The sequence below is a fragment of the Amblyraja radiata genome, chromosome 2, assembly GCF_010909765.2.
Source record: "Amblyraja radiata isolate CabotCenter1 chromosome 2, sAmbRad1.1.pri, whole genome shotgun sequence".
NCBI classification, from domain to species: domain Eukaryota; kingdom Metazoa; phylum Chordata; class Chondrichthyes; order Rajiformes; family Rajidae; genus Amblyraja; species Amblyraja radiata.
The window spans coordinates 80,969,897-80,995,483 of record NC_045957.1 but is presented as its reverse complement, the minus strand read 5'-3'; the positions used below and the strand labels follow the sequence as shown (position 1 = coordinate 80,995,483).

The window sequence follows — 25,587 nt, the reverse complement described above, 5'->3', positions numbered from 1 at the left end:
GCTTAAGAAGCCATGGATAAATATTCAATCCAGAAAACAAATTTGTAATCCACTGCTGGTTGACAGCAAGACAAAGTTATTGATAAATGTCCGGTCTGGTAGAAACACTTGAGAATTGTGTAGCAGAACACAGGGGAGATATCCTATCCATAGGGAAGGACACCTACATTGCTTTACCCCTGAACATCCCAGAATGGTGCAGAACAGAAAGGTAGAGTGGAATCAGGCAACAACCAGATATTTAATGATTCACTACGGCAAGATCACATCAGCCAGTTTCAGCAGTTTCAACATGCTGAATCTATCATCCTTTTCATCTCCCACTCTGCTCAACTATTCAGCTGCTCAGAGCTGTAGCAGGGCATTGTCTTGGGAAAAGTGGTGACAACATCTGCTTCTCCTGTAGCTGAAACATTCCTTCTAATATTCCTCGTACCAGCCTTTAGATCGTGCAACAATGTGTAGTAATAGGAATTCCTAATGAAAGATGATTTTTACAGCAAAGAAAAACAGAACATAGGATTTAGAGTGGTAGAATGGAGAAACAACGACAGATGCTGGTTGACAAAAAAATGACACAAATTGCTCAGCGGGTCAGGCAGCATCTCTGCAGAACATGGATAGGTAACGTTTCAGGTCAGGACCATTCTTCAGACTGATTATGTTGGGTGGGGAGGGTGAGAATGCTGGAAGAGAGGATAACCAGAAGAAAGCCTGGTGAGTGATAGAAAGATGCAAGTGGGGAGTGGTGAGGTTGTTGGGCAGATGGTTTGACAAAGGCCAATGATGAAAAGACAAAAGGTGTGAGATAAGGATGGAGGAAGTGCTCAAAATGCGAAGCCAGAGGACAAAATATAGGTGGAAGGGGAAGGGGAGAAATTGGTGCACATCCAGAGGGGCACAAGGAAGAAGGAGAAAGGGGTGTTTTGCAGATTAGTTACGTAAAATTGAAAAATTCAGTGTCCATATTGTTAGGTTGCAAAATACCTAAGAGGTACTGTTCGCCAAACACTTGTGCTCGGTCCACCAAGGCCTACTGAAGCTCTCAGTTGCTAACCACTTTACTCTCCTTCCCATTCCCATAATGACCTTTCTGTCCTAGACCTCATCCATTGTCAGCGTGAGGCCTCATGCAAACTGGAGGACCAGCACCTCATATTTCACTTGGGCAGCTTACAGCCGAACAAAGGTTCTCCACTTTTAGGTAACCCCAACACACCCCCTGTGTCCCACCCCCTGTGTCCCAGTGCTTGAGAAGCAGCTCGGGTGGCTATGAGTGGCCGGGCCGGACCGGAACCGGCTGCCACCTCAGCGCCTTCTGCCGGCTCCCGCTCACCTCTGGCAGCTCTCCGTCTAAAAACCTCTCTCCTGCCGCTCGCTGGCCTCACTCATGTCCTTAAATTCCGACAACGCGATTGAGTTTACTCGGCTGTGGGAATTTAAGGATTGGCAGAAGGCGCTGAAGTGGCGGCCAGTTCTGCTGTCGGCTCCCGGCGGCCGCTCGCAGCTCCCCGAGCGGCTTCTATCCCCGGCTACAGTGCGTGGATTCGCACCCGGTGGGCTGCGGCAGTGGTGAGTGAGTGAGTTACTGGCATTATCCCCGACCCCCTCCTCCCACTACTGCCCTCCCCACAACTTTACCCCTGGCACAGACTCTCCACACGCTGTGAAAGGAACTCTCCCCCCAATTGAACAAGTGTTGTCTTTCAATAAGATGACAACTGATTCAACTTTTCCCCGTTTTTCCCACCATCTCTCCACTTGCCATCAATCTTCACCACCCACCCATTCAGTAATTCAGAATAAAGGAGACTAGGAAGCCTTGGGCAAATTGAATTGTTACTGTTTTTATTTTTACTGAGGGAACAATCTGCGCATGCGCAGTTCAAATTTTTTTTAAAAAGCCGACTGACTGCCTACCCTGAGTAATTACTCACGGCACGTGCCTGGTAGCAGCAAATGGTTGCATGGTCACCTCCCACAGACAGCAATTAATTAATGACCAGTATTCTGTTCCCGATACTGATGAACATCAAGCGGGACACCTGTTGCATTTTACAGCCACCAAAGAGGTCTAACAAACAAGTTCAAGTTCAAGTGCGTTTATTGTCATGTGTCCCTGTATAGGACAATGAAATTCTTGCTTTGCTTAAGCACACAGAAAATAGTAGACATTTACTACAAAACAGATAAATGTGTCCATATACCATGATATAAATATATACACACATGAATAAATAAACTGATAAAGTGCAAATAGCAGAAAGTGGTTATTAATAATCAGAGTTTTGTCCGAGCCAGGTTTAATAGCCTGACGGCTGTGGGGAAGTAGCTATTCCTGAACCTGGTTGTTGCAGTCTTCAGACTCCTGTACCTTCTACGTGAAGGTAGCAGGGAGATGAGTGTGTGGCCAGGATGGTGTGGGTCTTTGATGATACTGCCAGCCTTTTTGAGACAGCGACTGAGATAAATCCCCTCGATGGAAGGAAGGTCAGAGCCGATGATGGACTGGGCAGTGTTTACTACTTTTTGTAGTCTTCTCCTCTCCAGGGCGCTCAAATTGCCGAACCAAGCCACGATGCAACCGGTCAGCATGCTCATTACTGTGCACCTGTAGAAGTTAGAGAGAGTCTTCCTTGACAAACCGACTCTCCGTAATCTTCTCAGGAAGTAGAGGCGCTGATGAGCTTTTTTGATAATTGCGTTAGTGTTCTCGGACCAGGAAAGATCTTCAGAGATGTGCACGCCCAGGAATTTGAAGTTCTTGACCCTTTCAACCATCGACCCGTTGATATAAATGGGGCTGTGGGTCTGTGGGAAGCAGTTTACGTTCTTGATTAGTACTGGTGTCAGGGGTTATGGGGAGAGGCAGGAGAATGGGGTTGGGAGGGAAAGATAGATCAGCCATGATTGAATGGCGGAGTAGACTTGATGGGCCAAATGGCCTAATTCTGCCCCTAAGGGCATCAATTATACCGGTGCCCAAGAAGAACAAGGTGACTTGCCTCAATGACTATCGACCAGTGGCACTAACATCGGTGGTGATGAAGTGCTTTGAGAGGTTGGTCGTGGCGCAAATCAACTCCTATCTCGACAAAAACCTGGACCCACTGCAGTTCGCCTACCGCCACAACAGATCAACGGTGGATGCGATCTCGCTGACTCTCCACTCCACTCTGGACCACTTGGACAACAAAAACTCATATGTCAGGCTGCTATTCATTGATATTACAGCTCGGCATTTAATACAATCATCCCCTCCAAGCTGGTTACCAAACTCGCAGAATTGGGTCTCTGCGCATCCCTTTGCAATTGGATCCTCGACTTCCACATTCACAGACCACAGACTGTTCATATTGGTGGAAATGTGTCAGCCCCGATAACAATTAGTACAGGAGCACCTCAAGGCTGCGTGCTCAGCCCCCTGCTGTACTCACTCTATACACTCTATAGCCGGTCATAGTGCGAAATCCATCATCAAGTTCACTGATGACAACACTGTCGTGGGACGCATCACTGATGGGGACAAGTCAGAGTATAGAAGAGAGATCGACAGACTGACCAAATGATACCAGCACAATAACCTGGCCCTCAACACCAGCAAAACCAAGCACATCAGCGCCTCTACTTCCTGAGAAGATTACGGAGAGTTGATATGTCAAGGCGGACTCTCTCTAACTTCTCCAGGTGCACAGTAGAGAGCATGCTGACCGATTGCATCATGGCTTGGTTCGGCAACTTGAGCGCCAGGAGCAGAAAAGACTAGAGAAAGTAGTAAACACTGTCCAGTCCATCATCGGTTCTGACCTCCCTACCATCGAGGGGATCTATCGCAGTCGCTGCCTCAAAAAGGCTGGCAGCATCATCAAGGACCCCCACCATCCTGGCCACACACTCATCTCCCCGCTACTTTCAGGTAGACGATACAGGAGCCTGAAGACTGCAACGTCCAGGTCAGAAATAGCCGCTTCCCCACAGCCATCAGTCTATTAAACTCCTCAAACAAAACTCTGAACATTAATAGACCATTATCTGTTTATTTGCACTTTATCTGTTTATTTATCCATGTGTGTATATATTTATATAATGGTACTAGACCAAGTGCAGACCCGTTGGGTCTGTTCCCCCAACGTGCGTTTGTGGGGGGGGGAGGCGGCATGCAGCGTCACACACACTAACTATCCCCCCCCCCCTCACGCTAATTACCCCCCTTGATATTATATTAATATTATTAATTTGCTATTTTTACCCCATAAACACCCTATCTACTGACGCATAGCCCCCAACATGCAGTCACACCTAGAGAGAGGGGGGGGGGGCGTGGGTAGAGAGTGAGGGCAGAGAGAGAGAGACACAGAGAGAGACACAGAGAGAGGGGCAAGAGGGAGAGGGGGGTGGAGAGGAGGAGAAGAGGGAGGGTGGGTGAGGGGGGAAAGGTGGGGGTGGAGGGGAGAAGAGAGAGAGGGTGAGAGTGAGGGGGAGAGAGAGGGGGTGCTGACAGGGGGTGAGGAGGAGAGGTGGGGAGCAGGGAGGGGGAGGTAGGGGGGAGGGTGGAGGAAAGAGGGAAGGGGGTGTGGAGGGGAGGGGGATTAGGGGAGGGAGGGAGGGTGGGGAGGGGATGGAGGGGAGGGGATGGAGGGGAGAGAGAGAGAGAGGGGGGGGAGGGGGGAGGAGAGAGGGGGAGGGTAGGGGGAGGAGAGAGGGGGAGGAGAGAGGTGGAGGAGAGAGGGGGAGGAGAGGGGGGAGGAGAGGGGTGCAGGAGAGGGGGGGATGGGGGGAGAAGTGGAGAGGGGGGAGAAGAGGAGAGGGGGAGAGGAGAGAGAGGGGGAGAGAGGGGGAGAGATGGGGAGAGAGGGGGGAGAGAGGGGGGGGAGAGAGGGGGAAGAGAGGGGGAAGAGATTGGGCTGAGAGGGGAGGGGGGGGAGAGGTGGGGAGCAGGGAGGGGGGAGGGGAGGGTGAGGGAAGGGGGGAGGGGTGTGTGGAGAGGAGGGGGGTTTAGTGGAGGAATGGTAGGGGAGGGGATGGAGGGGAGGGGGGAGAAAGAGAGAGGGGAGAGAGGGGGGGGGAGAGGAGAGGGGGTGAGAGGAGAGGGGGGAGAGGGGGGGAGAGGGGGAGAGGAGAGGGGGGAGAGGAGAGGGGGGAGAGGAGAGGGGAGGAGGGGGGAGGGGGGGAGAGGAGAGGGGGGAGAGGAGAGGGGGGGAGAGGAGAGGGGGGGAGAGGAGATGGGGGGAGAGGAGATGGAGGAGAGGAGAGGGGGGAGAGGAGGGGGGGGAGAAGAGGGGGGGAGAGGGCGGGGAGAGGATGAGGGCGGGGAGAGGAGAGGGGGGGAGGAGAGGAGAGGGGGGAGAGGGGAGGGGAGAGAGGAGAGGGGGGAGAGGAGAGATAGGGGAGAGGAGAGGGGGGAGAGGAGAGGGGGGAGAGGAGAGGGGGAGAGGAGAGGGGGGAGAGGAGAGGGGGGAGAGGAGATGGAGGGAGAGGAGAGGGGGGAGAGGAGGAGGGGGGAGAGGAGGGGGGGGGGAGAGGAGGGGGGGAGAGGAGAGGAAAGGGGGGGAGAGGAAAGGGGGGAGAACCTAAACATTCATTTTAGAACCAAAAAAGACACATTCTGCAAGCATTGTAGAACCAAAAGAGACACTTTTTGCAAACATTTTAGAACCAATAGACACTTTTTGCCAACATTTTAGAACCAATAGACACATTCTGCAAGCGTTTTAGAACCACTAAGGACACTTATATTTGAGTAGACATGTGTTCAGTGTTATTCCCAACTCAGAGAAACGTGACCCTCTGCCTTCCTCCATCTTGAAGAGACTGTGAGGCACACCACTTCCTGGTTTTATAGTCCCTCCCCCCTGCCGCCAGCAGGGGCAGCAGAGAGAATGGGGAATTTTGTAAAAACATTAATATCTCTGTAATTTTTCATCGACGGGAAAAATCCTCGGCACACATATGGCGGAGGGTGGCTCTGAGCGAGGTGGCAAAAAATGACGGCCGTAGGTGGCGGCGTTCTCTCAGAAATCGCAGCACAGATGGCCAAAACCGGTCAAGAACAGACTTTTAGTAATATAGATATGGACACACTGATCTGTTCTGTATCCATGCCTACTATATTCTGTTGTGCTGAAGCAAAGCAAGAATTTTATTGTCCTATCTGCGACACATGAGATTAAACTCTCTTGAATCTATCACATATGACGTATGAACATCTCAGTCAAACGACAGCATCATCATCATCATCATCAACTCAGTACCTCTTAATGAGAAAACAATAATGAAATAAAAAGTCCGCTCCAAAGACTTGTGATGTGTAATTTACCTGAGTTCATGGGTTGAATACAGCTGATATACTCTACTCACATTTTTCAGTCTTCTGTTCTTCCTTTGGTGACCTCCATACATAGATCAACCACAAACTAGTTCTCCCAGGGGCAGATCTGGAACTGTTTCATGAAAAGTTCCATTTTGCTCGATTCCTTTTTCTCTTTCAAGTCCTGTTGATATTTAATTGATGATATCCTGGTCCCAATCAGTGAGCAATGTCTAATTATATCTTTTACATATTTATTGGCCATGTGCATCCATTCGATAAATGTGCTGTGATGTCATACCAGCTAAGTTTGAAGCACAGAAATATTGTTTGACATGTTTTTCAATTTTCAGCATTGATGCATTTCTTCTCATGCTTTAGCATTGCAAAATTAATTGTTTCTGTTATTCTGATTGTGCAGAATGATAACTGGCTTCCATAAAGGACCAACCAGAGTTAAATTAAAGCCAGGTACTTAGAAATGCAAATGTATCTGAAAAGCTGTGCTAAATAGCTTCAGCAGTGGAGAGGCAACAACCTTTCTAGTCATTGTTGAAACTTCTTTGTGTCCAGAACCTCATGCTTTGGATGCAATTGACAACAAGGTGATCTCTAAAAATATGCTGCCTGACCCTCTTAATGTTGGCCTGACCCTGGGTGGGTTGTGGCCACACATTCAGCTGGCTGCAAACTATTCAAAGGGGGAGCATTAGGGATCTGGTTTGCTGCATGGACACTAAGGGTAGAAAGCTTCATGCATGGGAATCTGCTATGGGGATTGTGGTGTGGTACTTGTATAGGTGGTTGTATTGTGGGGATGGATGGGGGAGGGAGTGTGGCAGGGAGAGAGACTGCTGAGTCAAAGCAGAGGACGGGAGGTTGGTTGGGGGATGGGGCTTGGCTAGGTGTGAGAAGAATAATGCATTATGGGAGAGAAAGAAAGACCCAAGGGTGAAAGTAATTAACCAGTCTGCATTGACCTCGCTGAAACTTACCGAATAGTGAAAGGCCTGGATAGAGTGGATGTGGAGAGGATGTTTCCATAAGTGGGAGAGTCTAGGACCAGAGACCATAGTCTTAGAATAAAATAACATCCCTTTAGGAAGAGATGATGAGGAATTTATTTAGTCAGAGGGTGGTGAATATGTGGAATTCATTGCCAAAGAAGGCTGTGGAGGCCAAGTCCAATGGATATTTTTAAGGCAGAGATTGATAGATTCTTGATTAGTATGGGTGTTAGGGTTATGTTGAGAAGGCGGAGAATGGGGTTGAGAGGGAAAGCTAGATCAGCCAGGATTGAATGGTGGAGTAGATTTGATGGGCAAATTGGGTTAATTCGGCTCCTATAACTTATGAGCTTATGATTCCAGTCCAGTGGTTTGCTGGAAATATCAAGTTATTCTGGGAATGCTCAAAGGCAGGTGTCCCATACAATGATGTCCAAGTTACCTACCGACCTCTGAAAGGAACTTTCTATGGTGACTGATGGCGCAAGGATGATGCCAGGATGTGTCTGGTCAAACATCCAGAGTGACACACAGAAAAGGTGAAAGAGTCAATATTTGTGATTCATTCAGGAAATAAATCAATTTTCAGTTGCATAGACAGCAAAAAGAACAGTGTTGTGTAATTGAATTTCAAAGCAAGAGTCCCTTGCGGCTTAAAAGCACACATAAACCTGCCACACTATACTTTGAAAGAAATATCTGCCTAAATGAACTTAATCCATTAAAAATGTTTGCCTCTGTTCCAATTCTAACTTTCATCCACCTAACTTCCATCCACCTAATGTTACCACTTTGCTTACTCTGAACCACAAAATGTGGGCCGTGCCATTGCACTTAGCTGTATGGCAAACAGGTTGGTGTTCAAGATTGCTGCTACATATTTGATAATTTTAAATATTTACAACTGCCTCCACATGGAGCAACACAGAACCTGCATACAAAATCTGAAATAGGTTTGAAAATTAAATAAAACGTTGAAAATACACTATAACTTTTCAGCGCTTTGAAAGTCATATCATAAATAGGCAAACTTACTGTTCCCATTTTGGTCATAATGCTTAATTTTCCTGTCATATTCAGTTGCTCCTTTTATGATAAATAGGATAATCATTATCTAAACTGAAGACTTTCAAGACTTTTTAAGGCACATCTTATGGATTAGCCTAATAAATAATTTCACTCGTCTATTTAAAAGCCATTTTTAACTATATTTTTCTTTCATTTACTGGAAACTGCCATCTCATACAGCTTATAATGCCATTTGAAGTAGAAATGTTTGTCTTCAATACACCAGGGAAAATCACACTTGAATGCCTGATCAACCAAACATCAAATTAATATTTAATACACAACAGCCCCAGTAAGATCATAACACTAGCAATCAATTATAAAAATGCATCCAATAGCCAGACTTGACATCATGTTTCAAACCTACCATTTTTCCTATCCCCTCCAAAAAAAACAAATTGCAACAATATATTAGACACCTTTAATTCAAAATCCACAAATGGAATCAGTCTTACCTTGTCTGATTTCTCCAACATTTAACAAACTACTCAATCTGTAAGATTTAGGCTTTTCACTGCATCGGTGTCTCCGTTGATCCTACTCCTCTGAGATGCATGCGACTGTGTGATTTCAAATCTCTAATCTCTGATGAACAGTTTCTGCACGTCTTAAAGGCTTCCTCCCTGATTGGTTAGGCATGTGCCTACCTTCCTTTTCATCTCTCCTGTTTCCTCCCTCTCTCTCTCTCTCTCTCTCTCTCTCTCTCTCTCTCTCTCTCTCTCTCTCTCTCTCTCTCTCTCTCTCTCTCTCTCTCTCTATCTCTATCTCTCTCTATCTCTATCTCTCTTTCTCTCCCTCTCTTTCTCTCTATTTCCCTTTTCCTTTCTCACTCACTCCCTTTTCACATCAAGCATTTCACAACAAAATAACAATGAATGCAGAGAGCACACTGCTTGACTGTACGAGAACGTTAATTAATTAAAGGCTTGCAGCCAAATTCACACTACTACTAAGAAATGGAAAGAGCTGAGCTTCAGTGTAAACTCATCAATCCTGGGCAAGGGGGTTTTGGCAGTCAGGTGGAGTGGGAGTGCACAGGCAGGGAGATATGATCCCTTTGGAAGTGAACTGCTAATAAATTTTGCACTCTGTGCAAAGCCATTGCATCTCCCAAACACTTAACTTATAGCTCATTCATCAAGGGGCCAGAGTCCACCACCGAATGTGTGCTTCAGCTCAGGGGATGTCATTTGGTGCCCTGATTTTGGAGAGCTCAAGGCAAATAGAATTCATTCTACAAAATTGCACCTAACTCAACAGGCACAAGAATAAATTGGAAAATATGCACAAAAAAATTGCAGCAATTATTTTGAAACTAAGTCACTGGATATAATTTATACTCTTGTCATATGAGAAATAGCAATTCAGATAGACTTCATGCAAAATTCATGGTGAAATTGGCACCTTGTTCCACTTGCTGTCTCCTCGAGTTTGAATGAAAAGTACTGTGAGACAAAATAACAGCTGTGATTTTACCTCGCATCGTGGACACACTAGCTAAGGTGTAATTAACAGAGCATCTGTGCGGCCCATCTGACAGATGTACGTACAATCACTTTGTGGGAGCAAGGGGGATGATTGGTGCAATGGACCAGGCTGGAAACTAATGTGGAGCAGATTGCAATGCCCAGCTAAGCAAAGCACGACTCATTGCTGGCTGGTCAGTTAATTTTCTGGTGCATGTTAGAGATTGTTTGATAACTTCTAACATTTGATCTTATTCTCTTCCGCCGGTTCCTGCAAGTAAATGGGAGTGACACTTCAAATTGCCATGTCTGATATTGCACCATGCAGGGAAGGAAAAGCTCTGATTCAATGGCCAGCCCACAGATAGTTAACTTAATTCAACCAAATAAATAGCAAGAACACCATAATACATCTCACTGCATGATAAGCTGGTTGGGAAAGATGGCGTGGTGAAAGAAACTCAAGGCATTTTTTTGGGCTCACACTTCAGTAATGTCACATAAACCCACAAGCATCTCCATCAGATGGGAGGATGCCACCAACTGGTTCACACCAGGACACTTATCAAAATGCAAATGCTGTGTGACTAACAACTTTCCTTCCAATAGTTCCTTCCATCTAGTGCAGACGGGACATGTTGGCTGGTGTGGGCTAGTTGGGCCAAAGAGCCTATTTCCATGCTATAAGACTCTATGACTAGTTAACAACATTTTGCACCCACTCTGAAGGGAAAATGTCCAGAATCTCAACTAACACATTAAAATTAGGTATATTTCTTGACAACGTGTTAATAATTTTCCACAGATTATTTGGATGTTCACCTAATGGTTTGATAAGTAAAGAACAGTGGGCCTTTGTGATCAGCTGCAGGGAACTCTCGAGTCCAGTCTCAAGAAAAGTACTGCACTACCTGTCCATCCATAAGTCACAGCTACATTTCAATTCAACACTTCACTGAACAGCAAGGCCAGCATCTTGAATAGTACACACCAGAGGTTTAAAGGTACCATTAGTTACATTAATGAACAGAAGCCCAATGCACACATATAAATTACTTTGTCTGCTGTTTTTTAATGCAAGTTCAACCCATTTACTTTAATAAGGATGTTAATTCTATTGGTGTTGCTAAACCTATATCTACTATATCTAGGTGCATTGACTGATCATGCATATTCTGGCTGAGGTGAGAGATCATAAAAGTATAAGAAACGTGAGCAGGCTGATTCAAGCATGGCTTTCCCATCTTTCCCTCGCAACCCCATTCTCCTGTCTTCTCCCCATAACCACTGACATCCTTATTAATCAAGAATCTGTCAACCTCCACCTTAAAAATATCCATTGACTTGGCCTCCACATCCATCTGTGGTAGTATACATATTGATTCTGCCACTGCAGCTCTCTGGGGATAGGTAATCCCTTTTCACTTTCAAGCTTCTAAATTATGGATACTCTCACAAGAGAAAATATTCTCTTGTCACCAGCCTTTACCTTGTCACCGCAAATCAGGATCTCATATGTTTCTGCAAGATCACCTCCCATTTTGTAAGAAGATCCGGCAGTACGGAACCAGTCTCCTGATTTTTTTCTCATCAAACACCAGCTTCAGAAACTGCTCTACATTCTGGGCAAGTGTTGTTTCTTGAATGAGACTAAAACGGTACATCATAATCCACACATGCACTGTCTTGCCTGAACTTTCTATCACAACGGCAGCAGACAGTCAGGGTGGGAAGTAGGACATCAAAAACCATAGCCGTGAGCACTGGCTCGCCCCAAGGCTGTGTCCTAAGCCCCCTGCTGTTTAGTCTGCTTACACACGACTGTACTGCTAGACTCAATAACAACTTCATCAACAAGTTTGCTGATGACACAACAGGTGGGTCTCATCAGTGACAATGATGAGTCGGCGTACAGGATGGAGGTGGAGCTGCTCACAGGATGGTGCAAATCCACAACCTCATTCTCAACGTGGGAAAAACTAAGGAGATGGTGGTTGACTTCAGGAGGGCGGGAAAACAACACCATACACCTCTGCACATCGATGGAGCTGATGTGGAAAGGGTCAGCAGCGTGAAGTTCCTAGGACTCCACCTGTCAGATGACCTGATGTCCACAACCAACACCACAGCACTGGTCAAGAGAGCCCAGCAGCGACTACACCCTCTCCGAAGACTACGTAAAGCAGGTCTCCCCACTACACATCTACGAACTTTTTATAGGGGGACAATCGAGAGCACATTAACCAACGGCATCACTTCCTGGTTCGGGAGCTGCAAGGCGTACAAACGGCACCAACTTGACAGGATTGTGAAGACCGCCAGCAGGATTATTGGTGCTCCACTCCCTTTCTTGCTGGACATATACAGGAAGAGATGTATCAACAGAGCCATCTCCATCATCAAAGACCCCTACCACCCATCGCATCACATATTCTCCATCCTGCCATCTGGGAAGAGGTACAGGAGCATTAGCTGCAAAACCAGCAGGATGCTCCTCAGCTTCTTCCCACAGGCTATAAGACTGATAAACGGACTTAGCCCCCTGCCAAAGTATCGCGCACCAACCATCAACCTGGACACACTGCAGCAGCTGTCGATCGGAACGCCTGTTGATGTTTAGTAGAGAGTAGAGTGTTTAATTTAATTTGTTCATGATATATGTTTTTTATTTCTAGTTATTTGTTGTTATTTGTACTGCACACTGAATGGACACTGGTTGAGTAATGTTTTTTTGTTTCCTCTGGGTATGTGAGTACTCAGGAAAATGACAATAAAGATATACTGATACCGATTGCCAACATAGCGAGCAGTTGTAGCAAATTTGTATTTTGAATTCCACACTTTGCAGTAAAGGCCAAGATTGCATTATTGCATTTACCTTCCCAATTACCTATTGCACCTCAGTGCTATTATTCTGTGTTTATGTTGAAGGACTCCCCTTTCTGAAAACCCCCCAATAATTCAACATTTGAACAAAGTTTTGCTATTCTACTCTGTCTACCGACTTGGATAATTCTTCACATTATAACTTATTTGCCAATGTGCTTATTCTAAGATTTTTAGTGAACTGTGTGCAAAAAATAAATTTCATTGTACCTACATACATGTGACAATAAAGTACCATTGAACCATTGCATCCAATCTGTTTTCATTTTCTTCAGACTCTATAGGTCCTTCTCATAATATATTTAGCACCTCACTTGGTACCAACTGTGAACTTAAATTCAACAGGCCTGGGTGCAGCAGAGGATTTACCAGAATGCTATCTGGATTAGAGGGCATGAGTTACAAGGAAAGGTTGGACAAAGTTGGATTTTGTTTCTGGAGTGCCGGAGGTGGAGGGAAGATCTGATAAAATAAATAAAGTTGTGACAGGTATAGATAGGGTAGAAAGCCAGAACCTTTTTTTGCCAGAGTGGAAATGTCAAAGACTTAAGACCATAAAGTGAGAGGGGCAAAGTTGAAAGATGTTTAATGGGCAGCAAGTTGGCACAGCAGTAGAGTTGTTGCCTTACAGCATTGCAGCGTTGGACGCCCGGGTTTGATCCTGACTAAGGGTGCTGTCTTTACGGAGTTTACCTTCTCCCCGTGACCTGCTGGGTTTTTTCCGAGATGTTCAGTTTCCTACCACACTCCAAAGACGTACAGGTTTGTACGTTAATTGACTTAGTATAAATGTAAATTGTCCTCAGTATGTGGAGGATAGCGTTAATGTGCAGGGATCGCTGGTCGTTGCGGTCTTGGTGGGCGAAGGGCCTGTTTCTGCACAGTACCTCAAAACTAAATGTGTGGGGCAAGTTGTACATGCAGATGCAGAAGGGTTGGGTGTCTGGAACACACTGCCACGGATAGTGATGAAGGCAGATACGACAGTGGCATTTAAGAGTCTTAGAGATAAGGGCATGAATATGCTGGGAATGAAGGGATATGGATCATGTGAAGACAGATGGGATTAGTTTATCTTGGCATCATGATAGACACAGACATTATGGGTCAAAGGACCTGGCCCTTTGCTGTTCTGCTCTATGTTCTATGTCTTGTTTTCTCAGTTAACGTAAATCGTAAATAGCTGAAATGCCACTGCTTTACCAGATACCCCATAGCTTACAGTTAGACTACATATTCCTGGTTACAACGGAAAAGGAACTGAACAGCCTATGCTTCATACAGATTTGATTGTCCTGCCAGCAATCACCTTTTCGTCCAATCCATGAAAATACCTTGTGGGCCCCTTCAGCATTGGCCCAGCTCATGGATGCTCTGCTTCTTGGGATAGCCTCTGCTGCCATGTACGCAATGCAACTGCAAAAGGTAAATGTGACCACATGGCACATGCTGACCCAAAGTGAATGATGCTGTACTAGAACAAAGAAATTCATCCTCTGACGGTTACACCAAATACACTTGCAATGGCTCAACAAGCTCTTCTTTTTCCAAAGTTCGTTCTGTTGAATTCAGACTACAACACACAGGCACTGCTAAAAAATCTAAAGAAGGGTCTCGACTTGAAACATCACTTATTCATTTTCTCCAGAGCTGCTGTCTGGCCTGCTGAGTTACTCCAGCTTTTTGTGTCTATCTTTGGATTAAACCAGCATCTGCAGTTCCTTCCTACACTTGCTATAATGGGTTTACTATCCAAAGGCGATGAATTTCAAGGCTGCGCTGCTCTTGGCCATTTTTTTCCTCTCAGCCTCTCCAATAAACTTTACCCATCTCTATAGTTGTAAACATTAAAGGTTGGTGAACCAAGCTAAGCTTAGAGATGGCATGAGTAATAAATCTGTATTTGGTCCCATTCACTGTTGTTTCCAGTTGAGGAAAAGGGACAAAATGTGTAGGAAGGAACTGCAGATGCTGGTTTAAACCAAAGATAGACACAAAATGCTGAAGTAACTTAGCTCCAGATGCTGCCTGTCCCACTGAGTTACTCCAGCTTTTTGTGTCTATCTGAGGAAAAGGGGAAATGCCACTTTCCCCTGGCATTCCTCTTCACCACGCCAGTTATATGGATCATCGTACCAACCCCGCATACAGGTGTGCAGTTTATGGCTAATGCTCATTACATGATTAAACCATGATAATGGGAAAAGGAGTTCTAAGATACAAGAAGACAGCTGGTGTGGTAAACTAACAATACAAAGCTGAGGCCACGCGCCAAATCTCGGACACCTCCTCCTACTTACCCTTGGACCATGACCCCACTGACGAGCACCAGGCCACCATATCTAGCACCATCAGCGACTTCATCAATTCCCACGCCCTGCCCGACCAAGCTTCCAACCTCATCGTTCCCCAGCCCCGCACGGCCCGTTTTTACCATCTCCCCAAAATCCACAAACCCGGCTCTCCCGGCAGACCCATTGTCTCTGCTTGTTCGTTCCCCACCGAACTCATCTCCACATACCTTGACTCCAAACTTGGTCAAATCCCTTCCCACCTATGTTTTAGACACCTCAGACACTCTCCGCTGCCTCCGCGCATTCCACTCTCTAGGCCCTCACCCCCTCATCTTCACCATGGATGTCCAGTCACTCTACACCTCCATCCCCCACCAGGATGGCCTCAAAGCCCTCCGGTTCTTCCTCGACCAGAGGAGCAACCTATACCCAGCCACTGACACCCTCCTCCGCCTAGCAGAGTTGGTACTCACCCTCAACAACTTTACGTTTGACTCCTCCCATTTCCTCCAAACACAAGGCGTAGCTATGGGCACACGCATGGGCCCCAGCTACGCCTGCCTCTTTGTCGGGTACGTTGAACAATCCTTGTTCAATATGTACCAGGGCCCCATCCCCGACCTCTACCTCCGTTACATTGACGACTGCTTTGGGGCCACCTCCTGCAACCACACACAACTGACTGACTTCATCCATTTCACCACCAACTTCCATCCGGCACTCCAATACACCTGGACCATTTCCGACACTTCCGTACCATTCCTTGACCTCACCATCTCCATCGCAGGGGACAGATTTCTGACCGACATACACTACAAACCAACTGACTCACATGGCTATCTGGACTACACATCTTCCCACCCTGCCCCCTGTAAAGACTCCATCCCCTACTCCCAATTCCTCCGCCTATGCCGCATCTGCTCCCAGGATGAGACGTTCCACACCAGGGCATCGGAAATGTCCTCGTTCTTCAGGGAACGGGGATTCCCCTCCGCCACCATAGATGAGGCTCGCACCAGGGTCTCATCCATACCCCGCAACACTACTCTCTCTCCCCATCCCCGCACTCGCAACAAGGGCAGAGTCCCCATAGTCCTCACCTTTCACCCCACCAGCCGGCAAATACAACAAATAATCCTCCGCCATTTCCGCCACCTCCAACATGACCCGACCACTCGCCACATCTTCCCATCTCCCCCTATGTCTGCCTTCCGCAAAGACCGCTCCCTCCGCAACTCCCTTGTCAATTCTTCCCTTCCCTCCCGTACCACCCCTCCCCGGGCACTTTCCGTTGCAACCGCAAGAAATGCAACACCTGCCCCTTCACCTCCCCCCTCGACTCCATTCAAGGACCAAAGCAGTCGTTCCAGGTGTGACAAAGGCTCACCGGTATCTCCTCCAACCTCATCTACTGCATCCGCTGCTCTAGATGTCAGCTGATTTACATCGGGGAGACTAAGCGGAGGTTGGGCGATCGTTTCGCCGAACACCTCCGCTCAGTCTGCAATAACCTACCTGAACTCCCGGTGGCTCAGCACTTCAACTCCCCCTCCCATTCCCAATCCGACCTCTCTGTCCTGGGTCTCCTCCATTGCCAGAGTGAGCAACACCGGAAATTGGAGGAACAGCACCTCATATTCCGCCTGGGTTGCTTGCGTCCGGATGGCATGAAAGTTGAATTCTCCCAGTTTTGCTAGCCCTTGCTGTCTCCTCCCATTCCTTAACCCTCGAGCTGTCTCCTCCCATCCCCCCGCCCTCGGGCTCCTCCTCCTCCCTTTTTCCTTCCTTCTCCCCCCACCCCCCATCAGTCTGAAGAAGGGTTTCGGCCCGAAACGTCGCCTATTTCCTTCGCTCCATAGATGCTGCTGCACCCGCTGAGTTTCTACAGCATTTTTGTGTACCTTTATACTTTATTATACCCAAGGACTGATATGCAACCTTTTCTCAATGCAGACAAGAAGACAGAGCCTATGGATAGATTTTCTGAGAACTTCTCTTGAAACATTATACAATATACACAGATAACTATTGGTCGTGTGGCACAATTATTGAAGTGGTAGAAGCCAATAATACATAGGCGACATATGTTACAAAGTTTTTGAAACTGCAGTGCCAAATGCATGGGCTTAGGCTTTATATGTTTCGATTAATTGAGTTAGTGAATTAACAGGCAGTGGAAAGGAAGGAAAAATACTGTGTTGCGCAGTAGCTTCATCAATTTTAATGGGAACAACATTGGAAGAAGAGAACAAAATGTCTCAGTCTCAGGTTATATTGAAAGCCTTGGTGGATACAATAACTGCATATGCTTTTCAATTCAATCAAAGATCAGATGAAATGTTTTATAGAACAAATAATATCATGGAAATTGACACTTAAGCTGAGACGCTGTCCACACAGAATGGCACCACATGGGAGGACAACAACACTACTCTGTTAACTAACATGGCCCGGGAGCCGTTGGAGCAAGAGGAGGAGTTTCTGGGCAGTGAGTTTTTAAATCGAGCGCGGGGCTTGCTTTCACAGAGGCCTGGGAGCCGTTGGAGCAACAGGAGGAGTTTCTGGGAGGTGACTTTTTAAATCGAGAGCGGGGCTTTTACCGAAATCTGTAACGTTCCACACTTCATAGGAAGGGTTCTGGTGGAAGCCACTGATTGGTGGTAGCAGACTAGAGGAAGCAGCTGATTGGGTGCAACCTCAGGTTAGCATTTCTGCTTTCTGGTTAAAGGTACAGTGCATTAGTAAAGGTACAGTGAGCTAAGGGTACAGTGCTTTTTTTTAGTAAAGGTACAGTTTAAAGGACAAGAGGGAGCAGTTGATTGTGAGTCAGATCCCTGCTGATTTCTTCCAGCAGTTTGTATTGTATTGTACTTGTATTGTATCCAGGGTAAGGCGGGAGAATGAGGGCCAGGGCAGTTTACTGTTCTGGATGTCCGATGTGGGAGGTCAAGGAGTCGGATGGCCCTCCAGACGTCCACATCTGCACCAGGTGCATCAAGATGGGGCTCCTAAGGGACCGTATTAGGAACCTGGAGCAGCAGCTCGATGACCTCTGTCTGGTTAGGGAGAGTGAGGAGGTCATAGAGAGGAGTTATAGGGAAGTGTTCACTCCAAAACCACGGGAGAGAGACATGTGGGTCACGCTTAGGAAGGGCAAGGGGCAGAGGCAGGGACTAGTGAGTACCCCAGTGTCTGTACACATTGAAAATAAGTACTCCTGTTTGAGTACGGTTGGGGGGGACAGCCTGCCCGGGGGTAGCGACAGCGGCCGGGCCTCTGGCACAGAGTCCGGCCCTGTTGCTCAGAAAGGTAGGGAAAAAAAGAGGAGGACAATAGTAATTGGGGACTCTATAGTTAGGGGGTCGGATAGGCGATTCTGTGGACGCAGTCGGGAGACCCGGATGGTACTCTGCTTCCCTGGTGCCAGGGTCTCGGATGTGTCTCAACGCGTCCAAGATATCCTGAAATCAGAGGGAGAGGAGCCTGAGGTCGTGGTACATATAGGTACCAATGACATAGGTAAAAAAAGAGAAGAGGTCCTGAAGGGAGAATTTAGGGAGTTGGGAGGAGAGTTAAGGAAAAGGATCAAAAAAGTAACAATCTCAGGATTACTGCTTGTGCCACGCGACAGTGAGAGTAGGAATGGAGTGAGGTGGAGGATAAATGCGTGGCTGAAGGACTGGTGCAGTGGGTATGGATTCAAGTTTCTGGATCATTGGGACTTCTTTTGGGGAAGGTGTGACCTGTACAGAAAGGACGGGTTGCAATTGAACCCGAGGGGGACCAATATCCTGGCGGGGAGATTTGCAAAGGATACTGGGGAGACTTTAAACTAGAATGGTTGGGGGGAGGGACACAAGTAGAGAAAGCTAGTAGACAGAGTGTGAGGCAGGAGGCAGGAGGCAGAGAAGGGAAGCACTCGGACCCAAAATCTAGAGGAGAAAGAAGAAAAAGAAAATAAACAGAGAATAAGAGGCGGTGGGTTTCTTAAATGTGCATATTTTAATGCTAGGAGCATTGTAAGAAAGGTGGATGAGTTTAGAGCCTGGATTGACAACTGGAAGTATGATGTTGTGGCGATCAGTGAAACATGGTTGCAGGAGGGCTGTGATTCGAAACTAAATATTCCAGGATTTTTTTGCTTCAGGTGTGATCGAATTGGAGGGGCAAGAGATGGAGGTGTTGCATTGCTTGTCATGGAAGATATTACAGGAGTATAAAGAATGTAAAAAAAATCTTAAGAAATAAATTAGAAAAGCTAAAAGAAGATATGAGGTTTCTTTGGCAAGTAAGGTAAACGTAAATCCAAAGGGTTTCTACAGCTATATTAATAGCAAAAGGATAACGAGGGATAAAATTGGTCCATTAGAGAGACAGAGTGGACAGCTATCTGCAGAGCCAAAAGAGATGTGGGAGATATTGAACAATTTCTTTTTTTCGGTATTCACCAAGGAGAAGGATATTGAATTATGTGAGGTAAGGGAAACAAGTAGAGAAACTATGGATACTATGAGATTCAAAGAAAAAGAAGTACCGACACTTTTGAAAAATATAAAAGTGGATAAGTCTCCAGGTCCTGACAGGATATTCCCAAGGACATTGAGGGAAGTTAGTGTAGAAAAAGCAGGGGCTATGACAGAAATATTTCAAATGTCATTAGAAACGGGAATAGTGCCGGAGGATTGGCGTACTGCGCATGTTGTGCCATTGTTTAAAAAGGGTTCTAAGAGTAAACCTAGCAATTATAGACCTGTTAGTTTGACTTCAGTGGTGGGCAAATTAATGGAAAAGATACCTAGAGATAATATATATAAGCATCTGGATAAACAGGGTCTGATTAGGAACAGTCAACATTGATTTGTGCCTGGAAGGTCATGTTTGACTAATCTTCATGAATATTTTGAAGAGGTTACTAGGGAAATTGATGAGGGTAAAGCAGTGGATGTTGTCTATATGGACTTTAGTAAGGCCTTTGACAAGGTTCCTCATGGAAGGTTGGTTAAGAATGTTCAATTGTTGGGTATAAATGCAGGAGTAGCAAGATGGATTCAACAGTGGCTGAATGGGAGACACCAGAGGGTAATGGTGGATGGCTGTTTGTCAGGTTGGAGGCAGGTGACAAGTGGGGTGCCTCAGGGATCTGTGTTGGGTCCACTGTTGTTTGTCATGTACATCAATGATCTGGATGAAGGTGTGGTAAATTGGATTAGTAAGTATGCAGATGATACTAAGACAGGTGGTGTTGTGGATAATGAAGTAGATTTCTCTTTTCCTTCTTTGCAGTTTGTATCTGGTGCCAGATGACGTTTGCATGTTCCAGGCATCCTGAGAAACCACGTACCCCTGCTTTCTGCACTGACGTGTCAATGAAATTGTTGCTCTGCAAAAATGCTGAGACTTTTTGGGCCACAACACCAAAGAAGCTCTTTCCTTCCACGTTCAGAAGGCTGATCTGGCGGAATTGGCTAATGGTTGAGGAGTTCTTTTCTTTGGGAATTAAGATCCCTCCTGCCCTTCGCGATGCCTTAGGTATGATTCCTTTCCCCCATGCCACTTTCATTAACTTCCAAAGGTATTTCAGGGCGCCAGGGGTGTTCTTATAGAGCCTGTATAGAGATTTAGGCCATTTGGAAGAGTGGGCTGAAAGATGGCAGATGGAGTTTAATGCTGATAAGTGTGAGGTGCTACATCTTGGCAGGACAAATCAAAATAGGACGTGCATGGTAAATGATAGTGAATTGAGGAATGCATTTGAACAGAGGGATCTAGGAATAACTGTGCATAATTCCCTTAAGGTGGAATCTCATGTAGATAGGGTGGTAAAGAAAGATTTAGGTATGCTAGCCTTTATAAATCAGAGCATTGAGTATAGAAGTTGGGATGTAATGTTAAAATTGTAAAAGGCATTGGTGAGACCAAATCTGGAGTATGGTGTACAATTTTGGTCGCCCAATTATAGGAAGGATGTCAACAAAATAGAGAGAGTACAGAGGAGATTTACTAGAATGTTGCCTGGGTTTCAGCAACTAAGTTACAGAGAAAGGTTGAATAAGTTAGGTCTTTATTCTCTGGAGCGCAGAAGGTTAAGGGGGGACTTGATAGAGGTCTTTAAAATGAAGAGAGGGATAGACAGAGTTGAAGTGCACAGGCTTTTCCCATTGAGAGTAGGGAAGATTCAAACAAGAGGACATGACTTCAGAATTAAGGGACAGAAGTTTAGGGGTAACATGAGGGGGAACTTTTTTACTCAGAGAGTGGTAGCTGTGTGGAATGACCTTCCAGTGGAAGTGGTGGAGGCAGGTTCAATTTTATCATTTAAAAATAAATTGGATAGGTATATGGATGGGAAAGGAATGGAGGGTTATGGTCCTAGTGCAGGTAGATGGGACTAGGGGAAAATAATTGTTCGGCACGGACTTGTAGGGCCGAGATGGCCTGTATCCGTGCTGTAATTGTTATATGGTTATATGAATTCAGAAATGCACATCAGGTTATCAACTCTTGAGAGAGGAAGAGAGATGTTTCTCTTAACAAATTTGTTGAGGCAATTCGCACAATACAAGGAGGGTTGCAGTCCTTGGAAATAGTCTATAATCACAATTTTCTGTAATGCGAAGCCGTGTTATCTGTGCATATGTTGAAAAAAACGCTAGTTGAAAAGAATAAGTTTGCATCTATTAATTTAATTATAGTCATAGTCATACAGCTTGGAAACAGGCTCTTCAGCCCACCATGTCCATGCCAACCAACATGCCCCATCTACATTAGTCCCACCTGCCTGCATTTGGTCCATATCCCTCCATACCTATCCTATCCATGTACCTGTCTCTTGAACACCATGTTACTTAAACACCATGATAGTACCTGCATTTTTTTTCCAGTTATTTTTACATGAATTCGGTAGGATCAAATTTTAATCCTTATCTCAAAATTTTGGGCAGTGATTTGTGTATTCAGCAAGGATTAATTTATTGGTCGACAGAATCACATTGATCTAAACTGTGAGAAATCATGGAGAGCTACAAATCCTGTACGGTGGTGGTGATAGGATAAGGTAAAATTAGGTGCTGTGAACAGTCAGTGAGCTCACCTGTCGTGCCCTTGGAAAGCAGCCTAAAGGGGCTGTCCCACTGCGGCGACCTAATCTGCGGGTTTAGATGAGTTTGCCCTCGACTCAAACTCGCAGCATGGTCAACATGTGGTTCGAGGAGGTCCTATCAAGTCACTGGAACTCTCCTTCATACTCAAGGGGAGTTCCCGCATAACCGCGGCTTCAGTTTGGTCAAGGAAAATGTTTCAGCATGTTGAAAAATTTTTGCGAGTAAAAATTGGTCGGCATGGTTCTTTTGATCTCATAGTGGAGTGGTGTCGCAATGTAGTCATAGGCAGTCGAGGGCAGCCTTAGGCAATCTCCTTCACTGACCGGGCATTTTAATTGGCTCATTGGAGCTTTCAGGATCAAGGAAAACCGACCGGTAATGTAAAATGCCCACTAAACTTTATTATAAGTTGGCTGGCTTCTTAAAAGTGTCGCCACTCATTCTCCTCCCCCCTTCTCTCCCCTTCGTTTCCCCCCCCCCCCCCCATCTCTAAAGGACTTACCGTACACTGTGCAGCCGTCTTTTACCTTCCTGTTCATTGCGGGTGTGAATTTAAGACAGCACTCCCCCACTTTCCCTGGCCCCCGCCTTTGCGATGTGTGTGTGTGTGTGTGTGTGTGTGTGTGTGTGTGTGTGTGTGTGTGTGTGTGTGTGTGTGTGTGTGTGTGTGTGTGTGTGTGTGTGTGTGTGTGTGCGGTCGGTCGATCTAGCTCGCGGTTTCATCGCTGACGGTCGATGAAGCTTAAGGTTTTTCAGGCGAGTGCCCTCGAGCTTGAAGGTCGAAGACAGTCGCTGAACGGTTGCGTCAGTGGAACTGGCCCTTAATGACTTGCAGTCAGTTCAGGAAGATGTATGCGGTCCTGTAGAGGGACACGGTGACATCAGTGCATGGAAGAGGAGGAGCAGCTGTAAGAAGCGTTAGCCTGCATAAACAATTGTTCATCCCAGTTTGGCAAAAGAATAAATCAGGGAAGGTAGTGCATCCGTGGATATCAAGGGAAATCAGGGATATAATCAAAACAAAAGATGAAGCGTACAAATTAGCGAGAAAAAGCAGCCTACCAGAAGACTGGGAGAAATTCAGAGTCCAGCAGAGGAGGACAAAGGGCTTAATTAGGAAAGGGAAAATAGATTATGAAAGAAAACTGGCAGGGAACATAAAAACTGATTGCAAAAGTTTTTATAGATATGTAAAGAGAAAAAGATTAGTTAAAACAAATGTAGGTCCCTTGCAGTCAGAAACAGGTGAATTGATCATGGGGAACAAGGACATGGCACACCGATTGAATAACTACTTTGGTTCAATTGTTGGGTGTTAATGGTGGAGTAGCAAGATGGATTCAACAGTGGCTGAATGGGAGATGCCAGAGAGTAGTGGTGGATGGTTGTTTGTCAGGTTGGAGGCCAGTGGCTAGTGGGGTGCCACAGGGATCTGTGTTGGGTCCACTGTTGTTTGTCATGTACATCAATGATCTGGATGATGGTGTGGTAAATTGGATTAGTAAGTATGCAGATGATACTAAGATAGGTGGTGTTGTGGATAATGAAGTAGATTTTCAAAGTCTACAGAGAGATTTATGCCAGTTGGAAGAGTGGGCTGAAAGATGGCAGATGGAGTTTAATGCTGATAAGTGTGAGGTGCTACATCTTCGCAGGACAAATCAAAATAGGACGTACATGGTAAATGGTGGGGAATTGAAGAATGCAGGTGAACAGAGGGATCTGGGAATAACTGTGCACAGTTCCCTGAAAGTGGAATCTCATGTAGATAGGGTGGTAAAGAAAGCTTTTGGTGTGCTGGCCTTTATACATCAGAGCATTGAGTATAGAAGTTGGGATGTAATGTTAAAATTGTACAAGGCATTGCTGAGGCCAATTCTGGAGTATGGTGTACAATTTTGGTCGCCTAATTATAGGAAGGAGGTCAACAAAATAGAGAGAGTACAGAGGAGATTTACTAGAATGTTGCTTGGGTTTCAGCAACTAAGTTACAGAGAAAGGTTGAACACGTTAGGGCTTTATTCTTTGGAGCGCTGAAGGTTAAGGGGGGACTTGATAGAGGTCTTTAAAATGATGAGAGGGATAGACAGAGTTGACGTGGATAAGCTTTTCCCACTGAGAGTAGGTAAGATTCAAACAAGGGGACATGACTTGAGAATTAAGGGACAGAAGTTTAGGGGTAACATAAGGGGGAACTTCTTTACTCAGAGAGTGGTGGCTGTGTGGAATGAGCTTCCAGTGAAGGTGGTGGAGGCAGGTTCGTTTTTATCATTTAAAAATAAATTGGATAGTTATATAGACGTGAAAGGAATGGAGGGTTATGGTCTGAGCGCAGGTATATGGGACTAGGGGAGAATACGTGTTCGGCACGGACTAGAAGGGTCGAGATGGCCTGTTTCCGTGCTGTAAATTGTTATATGGTTATTTATATGGTTCTGTCTTCACTAAGGAAGACATAAATAATCTGCCGGAAATAGCAGGGGACCGGGGGTCAAATGAGATGGAGGAACTGAGTGAAATCCAGGTTAGCCGGGAAGTGGTGTTAGGTAAATTGAATGGATTAAAGGCCGATAAATCCCCAGGGCCAGATAGGCTGCATCCCAGAGTACTTAAGGAAGTAGCTCCAGAAATAGTGGATGCATTAGTGATAATTTTTCAAAACTCTTTAGATTCTGGAGTAGTTCCTGAGGATTGGAGGGTAGCTAATGTAACCCCACTTTTTAAAAAGGGAGAGAGAAAACGGGGAATTACAGACCAGTTAGTCTAACATCGGTAGTGGGGAAATTGCTAGAATCAGTTATTAAAGATGGGATAGCAGCACATTTGGAATGTGGTGAAATCATTGGACAAAGTCAGCATGGATTTATGAAAGGTAAATCACGTCTGACGAATCTTATAGAATTTTTCGAGGATGTAACTAGTAGAGTAGATAAGGGAGAACCAGTGTTATATCTGGACTTTCAGAAGGCTTTCGACAAGGTCCCACATAAGCGATTAGTACACAAACTTAAAGCACGCGGTATTGGGGGTTCAGTATTGATGTGGATAGAGAACTGGCTGGTAGACAGGAAGCAAAGAGTAGGAGTAAACGGGTCCTTCTCTTCCCCCGTTATGTACTATGTTTACATATTCACATATTCTGTTGTGCTGCAGCAAGTAAGAATTTCATTGTCCCATCCGGGACAAATGACATTAAAACACTCTTGACTCTTGAGTGACTTCATGACATGAGAATGGGTAAATGGTCAATGCATCAACAATTGATTCATGGACCTTGATGGACTGCCAAAGACGAAGAACACAACAGTTCAGCAAAATATCATCGGTCCAAATTATATCGAGCTTGGAAAAAATTCAAAGTAAAGTTTAGTTTTAGTGTAGTTTAAAGATACAGCGCGGAAACAGGTCTTTCGGCCCACCAATCCATGCACATTAACACGATCCTACACACACCAGGTA

The 25,587-nt window shown here is 45.7% G+C and overlaps 1 protein-coding gene across 4 annotated transcripts in view; it reads right to left on the bottom strand.

The window, feature by feature from the left end:
- Window positions 1-25,587, bottom strand: part of LOC116990944 (cadherin-18-like) — a 794,245-nt gene that overhangs the window by 309,823 nt on the left and 458,835 nt on the right. Inside the window, exons 1-2 of one of the 4 annotated variants that reach the window (XM_033049131.1) lie at window positions 8,838-9,069; window positions 6,317-6,491 (exon numbers count right to left, since the gene is read on the bottom strand). The exons of 1 other annotated variant lie outside the window; for it this stretch is intronic. The gene's annotated coding sequence lies outside the window, so the exon portion shown is untranslated. Of the gene's footprint in view, window positions 1-6,316; window positions 6,492-8,837; window positions 9,070-25,587 lie in introns of those variants that run through there. 2 more of the 4 variants (XM_033049142.1, XM_033049150.1) reach the window with 2 other exon arrangements.